This window comes from Callithrix jacchus, chromosome 15 (assembly GCF_049354715.1).
Source record: "Callithrix jacchus isolate 240 chromosome 15, calJac240_pri, whole genome shotgun sequence".
Taxonomy (NCBI): Eukaryota; Metazoa; Chordata; class Mammalia; order Primates; family Cebidae; genus Callithrix; species Callithrix jacchus.
In genome coordinates, this window is record NC_133516.1 from 28,961,332 (window position 1) to 28,975,219 (window position 13,888).

Sequence of the window (13,888 nt, forward strand, 5' to 3'; positions counted from 1 at the left end):
AGAATCCTTCAATAGCACCCACATTTCCATGGAATCTACTGTGAACTCCTCAACTCTTTATAATCTAGCCAAGACCAGCAGTCAATCTCATCTTCCTCCACTCTTTGCTCCATGCCGGCCACCTCTGTCAGGCCCATGCCTTTCTTGACTTCAGCTGTCATCAACCGCCTGTTGGCATGTCATGTGATCTGGAATAAAACTCCCCAGATAAAGTGAGAGGAGTGGAAGCCAGATGCACCATGATGGGCCTGCAGAACTCCACCGTCTGCTGAAGACCTGCAGGTGTCTGTGAATGCTCTGCGGGGGTGGAGCTTCTGAATGTGTGTCATCCTAACAGATGTGCATAATGTATTACACATTTTAAAATGTGTGTGTGGAGATATATATATATATAAATCTCCCTGGCTCTTGGCTCCTGGCATTAGGATGTGAGCATATCCATTCCCTAATTTCATTCCTGCCTACCCCTGCATAGGGACCAAGCCCACTTAACCTCTTGGCTTTGGTAGGTCTACTTCCTTTTTCTTGGAAACTCTCCCTACCCCTTCCACATGGCCAAATTCTATTCATCCCTCAGGCCCTTTCTCTTCCATGAAGCTTTTCTCAGTCCCACATGGACCTGTTTTCTGAACCCCACAGAACTTGCATTTGACACCCTACATGCTGAATCAGAGCACAAGATTTTATTTTATTTTATTTTTGAGATGGAGTTTCGCTTTTGTTACCCAGGCTGGAGTGCAATGGCGTGATCTCGGCTCACAGCAACCTCCACCTCCTGGGTTCAGGCAATTCTCCTGCCTCAGCCTCCTGAGTAGCTGGGATTACAGGCACGCGCCACTATGCCCAGCTAATTTTTTGTATTTTTAGTAGAGACAGGGTTTCACCATGTTGACCAGGATGGTCTCGATCTCTTGACCTCGTGATCCACCCGCCTTGGCCTCCCAAAGTGCTGGGATTACAGGCTTGAGCCACCGTGCCCGGCCTCGAGCACAAGATATTATACTATATTTCAGGCCACCCTGAGTGGATGCCTTGTTCTCACAGAGAGGATCTGTCATAAAAACCATGATACGTATTTTCTTGACACTGTCCACATGCCACGTGCTGGTCTGCATATATCCGAATGTATTTACTCCTCACCACACGGATCCTGCTAGCTAGGCATTGCTATATCATTTTGCAGAAGAGCACGTGGAGACACACAGAGGTTATGTAGCTTGCCTAAGGCGATATCACTATTAAGTGGTAAAGGTAGGTTTTAAACCCAGGTGTCCAGCAGCAAAGTCTAGGCTCTTATTATCACTCAAAAATTTTGTTTTAGCCAATTTGAATATGCTATTTGAATATGCTGTAGATTAAATAGTTAAATGTTTCTTTGGTTATGCTTTACTATATTTGAGCATTCTTGGTATTGTATCAGGTCTCTGTTGTCTCTGATCACCAACAAGGTTATAGACTGTTTAAGGTGGAAACTGAGCCCCTTCCTCCCTTTCTTCTCTCTCCCTCAAATTCTCTCCCTATTCTTTCTCTCTCTGTCTTCTGTCTCTCTCCCTCCTTCCTCTTTGTCTTTTGTTCCTATGTTTTCTTTATCATGAAGCATACAGCACAGTCCTACACACACATCAAATGTTTGAGAAACACTTTGGCGAATTACATTCATTTGTCCAGTTAGTCAGTTTATCAAAGATCACACCATGCTTGGTCAGAGTTCTTCCCACAGATATTGGGTGAATACCTACTCTGTGCCCATTACTGTGCTAGGTCCCAAGGGACACATCAGCACATACAGCAGGCACACGGCTCCGCCCCGTGATGCTTATGTCGCAGTGGCATTCTACCCACACTATGCATTTGCTTAGCCCTATATATTTTGCAGAGACCTTTCACATATTTATCTTAGTTGGTTCCATGGCAATGCTATGACTTAAATATCATTACAGTTTAGAGATGAGAAAGCTGAGGTCCACCGAGTTTAAATTACTACCCAAGGTCATGCAGCTGTGTGTGCCACAACTGAAACAAACTCGAGTCTTCTAGACTCATCTAAACCTTTTCATATACCTCTTGCCCCATCAAAGTATCCTATGGGACCCTGCAGAATAGTTAGTTTATTCCTTTGCCAGGAAATTCTTATTTCATTCTTCTTCCTGTCTCCTGATGGGTCAAATCAATGCTTATTCAGGAATTATAAATCCTAGCACATTGGGAGGCCAAGATGGGCAGATCACTTGAGGTCAGAAGTTTGAGATCAGCCTGGCTAATATGAGGAAACCCTGTCTCTATTAAAAATACAAAAATTAGCCAGTGGAGGTTGCAGTGAGCTGAGATCATGCCATTGCACTCCAGCCTGGGCAACGGAGTGAGATGCTATCAAAAAAAAAAAAATTTAACCACCTCACCACCGCCACCAAAAAGGAACAATGCCAATGGAGTAAAGCAGCTCTAAAGCAGCACCCATTGCAAGGATTTCTCAGCTGAGTGGTTACTATGAGGTGTCAATCATGAAAAAGAAGAACTGAACCAAATGCAGTATCTTTCTGAAAACTTGCAAAACCTGAGAAGCTATTCGGTTTAAAACAGGAAGTTATATAGTTACATTGTTTACTATTTTACTAATGTCTTAGATCTGATGCTATCTCCGGTTTCAAGAGTGGTGACACCTAAGCTGTCACTGGACATATCAAGGACTTCACTAAGTTAGCAGGTGCCACTTATCTTCTTGTGCTTATCTGGGCAAGAACTTATCAAAATACAACAGAAGTTGTTTACTTAGAAGAGATTCTCAGGTAGGTGTCGCTTTTCCAGGAAAAGGGATGGGGAGCAAGGAGCGGTCCAGGTGGGTGGAAGTAATAACTTCCAACAGTGCTTTTGGATCTAGGAGGGAGGAGAAGAAAGGCACACAGCAATTTAGAGGTAGCATTGGGGCCAGAGTGGGAGAAAATATAACTACCTATCTCCATTTTCCTCTTGCTTTTTCTAATTTTCCCTTTCTATCTCCCACCCACACAATGATATGTTTGCCTGTTGCACTCACCCAAACTTGGCCCTTTATACCTCTTTAGTCAACATCTGTGCCTATGTTACCTTCCTATACTTTCACAAATGCTCAACTACTGTGCATATGACTACTCCAAAGAGCTTACAGTTAATAGATTGTGTTTATTTATATTGGCTTATAAGAAACAGTCAGTGAAAATATAATTTATATGTGTGTGTGTGTGTGTGTGTATACAGTCCTCCCTCAGTATCTGTGAGGGATTTGTTCCAGGACCCCTGCTGATACCAAAATCTATAGATGCTCAAGTTCCTTATATAAAATGATGTAGTATTTGCTAATAACCTATGAATATCCTCAGTACACTTTAAATTATACCTAGATTTCTTGTAATACCTAATACAATGCCTACACAGTGCTTCATTCATGTGGGTTCAACATGGCACTTGCTGCATGACAAATTCAAGTCTTGGTTTTTGCAACTTTGTGGTTTTTTCCAGATCTTTTGGATCTGTGATTGGTTGAATACACAAATGTGGAACCTATAGATATGGAGGGTCAATTATATACATGTGCATGTGTACCTTGAGTATGTATGTGTGGAAATACATGTATTTATTTGAGATTTTCATTGAAAATCCACACTAAGTCAAGCTATTAGATGGATCAGTTGATTGATTTGGTATCTTTTTGCCTGGGTGAACGAGATATCTCCCTTGGTGTCTGTGAGGGATTTGTTCCAGGGACCCTGCAGATATCAAAATCTGTAGATGCTCAAGTTCTTTATACAAAACGATGTAGTATTTGCTAATAACCTATGAATGTCCTCCAGCACACTTTAAACCATATCTAGATTTCTTGTAATACCTAATACAATGCCTACATAGCACTTCATTCATGTGCCCTAAAATACCAATGCTGGGAAATGTTGGCAACTGGAAAAAAGTCTGCATTCATTCATGATTTGAACTTTGAGAGGTTCTTGTGTATTTCCAGGGAAGAAGCACACTGGCTTCTTCATCCTTTTCCTTCACTGTTCTCAGAAAGTTCTTCCCTATGTATGGGTGAATCCAGTTTCCTACAATGTCATCAAATCTCTAGAAGCTCTATGAGAGTCTACTTCCTCTTCCACAGGAAAAGCTATCATATCATAGACTTTTCTATCCTATATTGCCTTTAATTAAAACAAAACAAAACAAAACCTTTGATCCAGACCAAAGGCATTAAAAAGAAAAGAACTAAAATGAATCCAAAGACAATTATTTTCTTTTTTTTAACTTTTATTTTAGGTTTGGGGGTACATGTGAAGGTTTATTATGTAGGTAAACTCACGCCATACGGGTTTGTTGTACAGATTATTTCATCACCCAGGTATTAAGCCTAGTAGCCAATAGCTGTTTTTCTGCTCCTTTCCCTCCTCCCACCCTCCACACTCAAGTAGACCCCAGTGTCTGTTGTTCCCTTCTTTGTGTTCATGAGTTCTTATCATTTAGCTCCCACTTCTAAGTGAGAGCATGTGGCATTTGGTTTTTTGTTCCTGCATTAGTTTGCTAAGGATAATAGCTTCCAGCTCCATCCATGTTCCTGCAAAAGATATGATCTGGTTCCTTTTTATGGCTGCGTAGTATTCCATGTGTGTGTGTTTGTGTGTGTGTGTGTGTATATATATATATATGCCACATTTTCTTTACCCAATCTGTCATTGATGGGTATTTAGGTCAATTTCATTCAAAGACTATTATTTTTCATACAAAATGTTCCAAGTTCTGCTAACTATGGCTGATGTTTGGGAACCGTTACCATCCTACTTCATTCTATATTCTAAATTGATACTGAGCCTCTTAAAATTTGGTGGCTGAAACAGAACATAATATTTCAGATGTGTAGTCTGGACAGTGCAAAGCAGAGTAAAAATTATTCTACTCTATTCTTTCGTACACTTAAGAAGAGTTGATTAAGCAGCTTTTGTTTGTCAGGCATCATGCTAGACACCAGGCCTGTATGGTCCACTGTTTTGGCTACTTGCTACATGTGGCTATTTAAGTTTAAATTAACTAAATAAAATGAAAAATTCAGTTTCTCAATTGCACTAGCCACATTTCAAGTGCTCAATAGCTGCTAGTGTCTATCTTTTTTTTTTTTTTTTTTTTTGAGACAGGGTTTCACTCTTTTTCCCAGACTGGAGTGCAATGGCACAATCTCGGCTTACTTCAACCTCTGCCTCCTAGGCTCAAGAGATTCTCCTGCTTCAGCTCCCCAAGTAGCTGGGATTACAGGTGTGTGCCACTCCTGCTCAGCTTGTTTGTTTGTTTGTTTTTGTTTTTAGTAGAGATAGGGTTTCACCATGTTGGCCAGGCTGGTCTTGAACTCCTGAGCTAAAATGATCCGCCCACCTTACCTCCCAAAGTGTTGGGACTACAGGTGTAAGCCACCGTGCCTGGCCAAGTGTCTGTCTTATTGGACAGCACAGATACAGAACATTTCCACTAATACAGAAAAGATCTATTGGATCACTGCACAGATAACTAACTTTTCTGGCTACCCTAGGCTTTTTGAGGAAAGAAACGAAGGAGAGGAAGTAAGCAGGAGGGGTTAGAAGGGTATCAGCTTAATTGCATAGATGGGAGGCAAGCTGAATAGCTGGATGAGTAATTGGATAAAAACATGAAGGGATAGCTGGTGGAGAGGTAAATGGAGAGTCAGGTGGTACATTTGATTTGCTCTGGATGATACTGTAATATAGCCTGTCACTAAATTGGCTCTTCTGTTTGCCATTCATGGTGTTAGCTTCTAAAGAACTTGCAGCTAAGGATATTCTTTATTCTACCCCAAAGTTTCCCCTTCTTACTACCCTTAAAGTAGGTTGGAGGGTTATATGACTCAGAGATGAAAAAATAATAATAAAATTTAGGAGGGATTTCATGTCGTGTAGTTCAGGAGTTGTCAACATTGGCTGGACAAGGGAATCACCAGGAGAGCATTGAGAACCACTGAGAGCCAGGTGCCATCTCCAGAGACTCTGATTTAATTGTTCAGGGGTGTAGACTGGGGATTTTCAAGAGCTTCCTGGTGACTTCCACGTGCAGCCAGGGCTGAGAAGTGCCGTTCTAGCCAACCTTCCTCCCTCTAGGGGAATCCCTCCTACCTTGTTCCTGATAAGAAGTCACTTAGCCTCTGAGTGAATTCCTTTAATTACAGCTCACTCAGGACCTCACATGGCACACATTTCATTGCTGGATAATTTTTACTTAAGGTATTCTTGAGTGGTGGTTGAATTTGCATATTTAAACTACCTCTTGCTGGTTCTGGGGGGCCTTGCTGGGAGTCACACATAATTCTGATCCTTATCTGCATGCTCTCTTCCCTCCCCAAAGTGGCTTTTCTCCAGGATGAATACCCAGGACGTCTTCAACTCATCTTTATTGGGTAAGGCTGCCTCTTGACTGCATTTCAGTTGGTCATTCTTTGCATTAAATGAACCCTGGACGTATTTGGACCACTTTAGGATGCTGTGAAATGATCCTTACCACTATCTGCATATAACATTTTTATTAATTTAGATTAAACTAAGATTAAATTTAAGTAGATTTACATGCAGGAAGTTTCTTTATAAATTCTATCACATGTTAACCTTATGGGAAACTAGAAATATATAGGATTTTTTTTTTGGACTATTTGTATTCTAGTTTTGTTTTAGGTTTAGGGGTAAATGTGAAGGTTTGTTACACTGGTAAATTTCATGTTGATGCCCAGTGTGGGTAACCTGAAGTCTGTTAATAGAAAACTGTTTTTTTTTCATTGCATTTTAGGTTTTGGGGTACATGTGCAGAACATGCAAGATAGTTGCATAGGTACACATATGGCAGTGTGTTTTGCTGCCTTCCTCCCCTTCACCCACATTTGGCATTTCTCCCCAGGCTATCCCTCCCCAGCTCCCCCACCCCACTGTCCCTCTCCTATTCCCCCCAATAGACCCCAGTGTGTAGTACTGACCCTGTGTCCATGTGTTCTCATTTTTCATCACCCGCCTATGAGTGAGAATATGCGGTATTTCATTTCCTGTTCTTGTGTCAGTTTGCTGAGAATGATGTTCTCCAGCTTCATCCATGTTCCTACAAAGGACACAAAGTCATCATTTTTGATTGCTGCATAATATTCCATGGTGTATATGTGCCACATTTTCCCAGTCCCATCTATCATCAATGGGCATTTGGGTTGGTTCCAGGTCTTTGCTATTGTAAACAGTGCTGCAATGAACATTCGTGTGCATGTGTCCTTATAGTAGAACAATTTATAGTCCTTTGGATATATACCCAGTAATGGGATTGCTGGCTCAAATGGAATTTCTATTTCTAAGGCCTTGAGGAATTGCCACACTGTCTTCCACAATGGTTGAACTAATTTACACCCCCACCAACAGTGCAAAAATGTTCCTGTTTCTCCACATCCTATCCAGCATCTGTTGTCTCCAGATTTTTAAATGATCGCCATTCTAACTGGCATGAGATGGTATCTCAATGTGGTTTTGATTTGCATCTCTCTAATGACCAGTGATGATAAGCATTTTTTCATATGTTTGTTGGCCTCATGTATGTCTCCTTTTGTAAAGTGTCTGTTCATATCCTTTGCCCATTTTTGAATGGGCTTGTTTGTTTTTTTCCTGTAAATCTGTTTGAGTTCTTTGTAAATTCTGGATATCAGCCCTTTGTCAGATGGGTAAACTCCAAAAATTGTTTCCCATTCTGTTGGTTGCCGATTCACTCTAGTGACTGTTTCTTTTGCCGTGCAGAAGCTGTGGAGAGAAGGAATGGTACCAGCTCCTCTTTGTGTGTCTGGTAGAATTCGGCTGTGAACCCATCTGGACCTGCGCTTTTTTTGTGTGGTAGGCTCTTAATTGCTGCCTCGACTTCAGACCTTGTTATTGGTCTATTCATAGTTTTGGCTTCCTCCTGGTTTAGGCTTGGGAGGACACAGGTGTCCAGGAATTTATCCATTTCTTCCAGGTTTACTAGTTTATGTGCATAGAGTTGTTTGTAATATTCTCTGATGATGGTTTGAATTTCTGTGGAATCTGTGGTGATTTCCCCTTTATCGTTTTTTATTGCATCTATTTGGTTGTTCTCTCTTTTCTTTTTTATCAGTCTGGCTAGCGGTCTGTCTATTTTGTTGATCTTTTCAAAAAACCAACTCTTGGATTTATTGATTTTTTGAAGGGGTTTTCGTGTCTCTATCTCCTTCAGTTCTGCTCTGATCTTAGTTATTTCTTGTCTTCTGCTAGTTTTTGAGTTTTTTTAATCTTGCTTCTCTAGCTCTTTCAATTTTGACGATAGGGTGTCAATTTTGGATCTCTCCACTCTTCTCATATGGGCACTTATTCCTATATATTTTCCTCTGGAGACTGCTTTAAATGTGTCCCAGAGATTCTGGCATGTTGTGTCTTCGTTCTTGTTGGTTTCAAAGAACTTCTTTATTTCTGCCTTCATTTCATTGTTTATCCAGTCAACATTCAAGAGCCAGTTGTTCAGTTTCCATGAAGCTGTGCGGTTCTGAGTTAGTTTCTGAATTCTGAGTTCTAACTTGATTGCACTGTGGTCTGAGAGGCTGTTTGTTATGATTTCAGTTGTTTTGCATTTGCTGAGGAGTGCTTTACTTCCAATTATGTGGTCAATTTTAGAGTAGGTGTGATGTGGTGCCGAGAAGAATGTATATTCTGTGAATTTGGGGTGGAGAGTTCTGTAAATGTCTATCAGGTTTGCTTGTTCAAGGTCTGAGTTCAAGCCCTGGATATCCTTGTTAATTTTTTGTCTGGTCAATCTGTCTAATATTGACAGTGGAATGTTAAAGTCTCCCACTATTATTGTGTGGGAGCCTAAGTCTCTTTGTAAGTCATTAAGAACTTGCCTTAAATATCTGGGTGCTCCTGTATTGGGTCCATATATATTTAGGATCATTAGCTCTTCTTGTTGGATCGATCCTTTTACCATTATGTAGTGGCCTTCTTTGTCTCTTTTGATCTTTGTTGCTTTAAAGTCTATATTATCAGAGACGAGAATTGCAACTCCTGCTTTTTTTTGCTCTCCATTTGCTTGGTAAATCTTCCTCCATCCCTTTATTTTGAACCTTTGTATATCCTTGCATGTGAGATGGGTTTCCTGGATACAGCACACCGATAGGTTTTGGTTTTTTATCCAATTTGCCAGTCTGTGTCTTTTGATTGGTGCATTTAGCCCATTTACATTTAGGGTTAATATTGTTATGTGTGAATTTGATACTGCCATTTTGATGCTAGCTGGCTGTTTTGCCCTAGAAAACTGTTTAGATTCCACACAGTGGAATACCATCTTGCTATTAGAAAGAATGAGGCAGTTCTACAAGTATTGATATAGAAGGATTTTCAAGATGTAAAGTGTAAAAGGTCACAGAAAGCCTGATATTTCTTGTTCTGAGTTATGTACCAAAAAAGCCACTTATAATTACGAGTATAAATACATAAACAAAATATCAAGAAGACTCAACAACAACTCTTCTGAGGAGGAGAGGAAATTGAGAAGGGAGAGAATAAAGGAGACTTTACATTTGTCAAATGTGAAATAAGATCAAAATTTAAAGTTGTAGGAGTTTATTGTGCACACAGAAGAGCAGTTCGAGAGCCAGGAAACATAGGTCTGAAAGTGTAGGGATTCCACTTAGAGCACTTACCACAGTTTATAAAGCATAAAGGAGGAAGCATTTTTCCCCCTGGGTTTGAAAGTTTTGGGGGAACAGGTGGTATCTGGTTACATGAATAAGTTATTTAGTAGTGATTTCTGAGATTTTGGTGGACCCATCACCTGCGCAGTGTGTACACTGTACCCAGTGTGTAGTCTTTTATCCCTCACCCCCTCCCATCCTTGCCCCCGAGTCCCCAAAGTCCATTCCATCTTTCTTTTTTTTTTTTGAGATGGAGTTGCGCTCTTGTTACCCAGGCTGGAGTGCAATGGCGTGATCTCGGCTCACCGCAACCTCTGCCTCCTGGGTTCAGACAATTCTCCTACCTCAGCCTCCCGAGTAGCTGGGATTACAGGCACATGACACCATGCCCAGCTAATTTTTTGTATTTTTAGTAGAGACGGGGTTTCACCATGTTGACCAGGATGGTCTCGATCTCTTGACCTCATGATCCACCCGCCTCGGCCTCCCAAAGTGCTGGGATTACAGGCTTGAGCCACCACGCCCAGCCCCATTCCATCTTTCTTATTCCTTTGCACTCTCACAGCTTAGCTCTCACTTGTGAGAGACAATGTACAGTGTTTGTTTTCCATTCCTGAGTGACTTCACTTAGAAGAATCATCTTTAATTCCATCCAGGTTGCTGCCAATGCCATAATTTTGGTCCTTTTTATGGCTGAGTAGTTTACCATGGTGTTGCTATAAACGTGTGTGCAACTATCTTGCTCATATGGTGACTTATTTTCCTCTGGATAGGTACCCAGAAGGAGGATTGCTGGATCCGATGGTAGATTGACTTTTAATTCTTTAAGGAATCGCCACACTGTTTTCCACAGGGGTTGTACTAGTTGACATTCCCATCAACAGTGTAGGAGTGCTCTCTTTTCACCACATCTTCACCAACATCTATTATTTTTTTTATTATAGCCATTCTTGCAAAAGTAAGGTGGTATCACATTGTGGTTTTGATTTGCAGTTCTCTGATAATTAGTGATGTTGAGCATTTTTTCATATGTATGTTGGCCATTTGTGTATCTTCTTTTAAGAATTGTCTATTCATGTCCTTAGTCCACTTTTTGATGGGATTTTGTTGTTGTTGTTGCTGATTTGTTTGAGTTCCTTGTAGATTCTGGATATTGGGCCCTTATCAGATGTACAGATTGCAAAGATTTTCTCCCACTCTGTGGGTTGTCTGTTTACTGATTATTTCTTTTGCTGTACAAAAGCTTTTCAGTTTAATTGAGTCCCATCTATTTATCTTTGTTTTTATTATATTTACTTTTGGGTTATTGGTCATGAACTCTTTGCATAAGCCAATATCTAGAAGAGTTCTTCCAACGTTATCTTCTAGAATTTTTATGATTTCAGGTCTTAGATTTAAATCTTTGATTTATCTTGAGTTGATTTTTGTCCAGGGTGAGAGATGAGGATCCAGTTTCAATCTTCTGCATGTGGCTTGCCAATTATCCCAGCACCATTTGTTGCGTAGGGCATCTTTTCCCCACTCTATGTTTTTGTTTGCTTTGTTGAAGCAAACAAACTGTTAAGGCCAACTGTTGCTCAGTTGGCCTTAAGTATTGGCTTTATTTCTGGGTTCTCTATTCTGTTACATTGGTCTATGTACCTGTTTTTATACCAGTACCATGCTGTTTGGGTGACTATGGCCTTATATTAATAGTATAGTTTGGGAAAAACCCTGAAGATGGTGCTGTGAGAACAACCCAGGATTGGAGCTCGTGTTGAATCCGCAAACGGTGAGTCAGAGCTGCATTTCCAGACTGATCTTTGTTGCCCACAGAATGGGGAAACTCCCAAGTATAAAAAGACACGGGATGCCAGGCAGTAGGTCTGCCTGGTGAAGCCGGCAGCCGGGGCGGCGGCGGCCGGCCCTACCCAGCAATCCCCACAGGGCACGCTTGTCCGGGTGCCTTGTTGAACCAGCAACCTGAGACTTGAGAGGGCTGCACTTGAGACTGAACGAGACTTGGACAGTAGCCCAGCCCAGGGGATTGCAGGGACAGATCGTTTGGGATACCCAGTGGGACGAACAAAACCGCGATTTCAAACTATCCCGAGCAGACGGTCCGAGACGCTCTGTGGGGGAGGGGCGTCCACCACTACCGAGGCAACCCACCCCAACTGAGATACACGCCCACTGCTGATGTAGCCAGCCGTTGCCGAGGCAACCCGCCCCAACTGAGATACACGCCCACTGCTGACGCAGCCAGCCGTTGCTGAGGCAACCCGTCCCTACTGAGATACACACCCACTGCTGACGCAGCCTGCCATTGCTGAGGCAACACACTACAACGAAGAGACTCTGCCGCAGGGCATGGCGGAGACCACAGCAGAGCCTGCAGGAACAGGGCGAATCACACAACAGCAGGGCGGAGCCTCGGCAACCAAACAGTGGCTAGTCTGCCTTCTAGCTGGGCAGGACACCTCATCGAACATCCAAAAATAAAGCCCGAACCCCTCAACACAGAGCATTTGAGAGAAAAAAAAAAGGGGGGGTTTTAATGAGCTCTGTTGCAGCAGAATCAAACATAGCAGCCTAACAGCCCTGAAGGAAAAACAGAGCGCACAGCTCAGCAATTAAACCCCTATAAAGTACAAACTGTCTCCTCAAGCAGCTCCCTGACCCCTCTATATCCAAAAGACTGACATTAGGCAGGCATCATCCTGGGACAAAGATAGCAGAAAAAGAAACTGGTAGCATCCCTCGCTGTGCCACAGCTGCTAGAGGTCCACCCCAGACAAGCAGGGTCTGGAGCGGACCTCAGCAGTCGTACAGCAAAGGGGCTAGACTGGTAGAAGGAAAACCAAGCAACAGAAATACTTCATCATCAACATTCTGGGTGTCCACTCAGAGACCCAATCGAAAAGTCAGAAACTACGCAGACGACCAGCAGACAAATCCACAAAGATGGGAAGAAACCAGCGCAAAAAGGAGGAAAACACCCGAAACCAGAACACCTCACCTCCTAGAAAGGACCAAAACTCCTCACCAGCAAGGGAACAAAGCTGGATGGAGAATGACTGTGACGAAATGACGGAATTAGACTTCAGAAGATGGATAATGAGAAACTTTTGTGAGCTAAAAGATCATGTATTAAATCAATGCAAAGAAACTAAGAACCTTGAAAAAAGATTTGAAAAAAGATTCGAGGAAATGATAACAAGAATGGATAACTTAGAGAGGAATATGAATGAATTAAAGGAGCTGAAAAACACAATACGAGAACTTCGCGAAGCAAACACAAGTTTCAATAGCCGAATTGACCAAGCAGAAGAAAGAATATCTGAAGTCGAAGACCAACTCAATGAAATAAAATGAGAAACCAAGATCAGAGAAAAAAGCACAAAAAGGAATGAACAAAGTCTCCAAGAAATGTGGGACTATGTAAAAAGACCTAACCTACGTTTGATAGGTGTACCAGAAGGGGACGAAGAGAATGAATCCAAGCTGGAAAATACTCTTCAGGACATCATCCAGGAAAATTTCCCCCACATAGCAAGACAGGCCAACACTCAATTGCAGGAAATACAGAGAACACCACAAAGATATTCCGCAAGAAGAGCAACCCCAAGGCACATAATCGTCAGATTCAACAGGGTTGAAATAAAGGAGAGAATACTAAGGACAGCCAGAGAGAAAGGTCGGGTCACCCACAAAGGGAAGCCCATCAGACTCACAGCAGATCTCTCGGCAGAAACACTACAAGCCAGAAGAGAGTGGGGGCCCATATTCAACATTCTTAAAGAAAAGAACTTTCAACCCAGAATTTCATATCCAGCCAAACTGAGCTTCAGAAGTGAAGGAAAAATAAAATCCTTTGCGAACAAGCAAGTACTCAGAGATTTTGTCACCACCAGGCCTGCTTTACAAGAGCTCCTAAAAGAGGCACTACACATAGAAAGGATCAACCAGTACCAGCCATTCCAAAATCACACTGAATGCTAAAGAGCTTCAACATAATGAAGAATCTACAACAACTAACAGGCAAAACAGCCACTTAGCATCAAAATGGCAGTATCAAATTCACACATAACAATATTAACCCTAAATGTAAATGGACTAAATGCACCAATCAAAAGACACAGACTGGCAAATTGGATAAAAATCCAAAACCCATCAGTGTGCTGTATCCAGGAAACCCATCTCACATGCAAGGATACACAAAGG

The 13,888-nt window shown here is 41.8% G+C and overlaps 1 protein-coding gene across 1 annotated transcript in view; it reads right to left on the bottom strand.

The window, feature by feature from the left end:
• CCR1 (C-C motif chemokine receptor 1) overlaps window positions 1-13,888 on the bottom strand; it is a 173,024-nt gene that overhangs the window by 37,683 nt on the left and 121,453 nt on the right. The gene's annotated exons all lie outside the window — the stretch shown is intronic.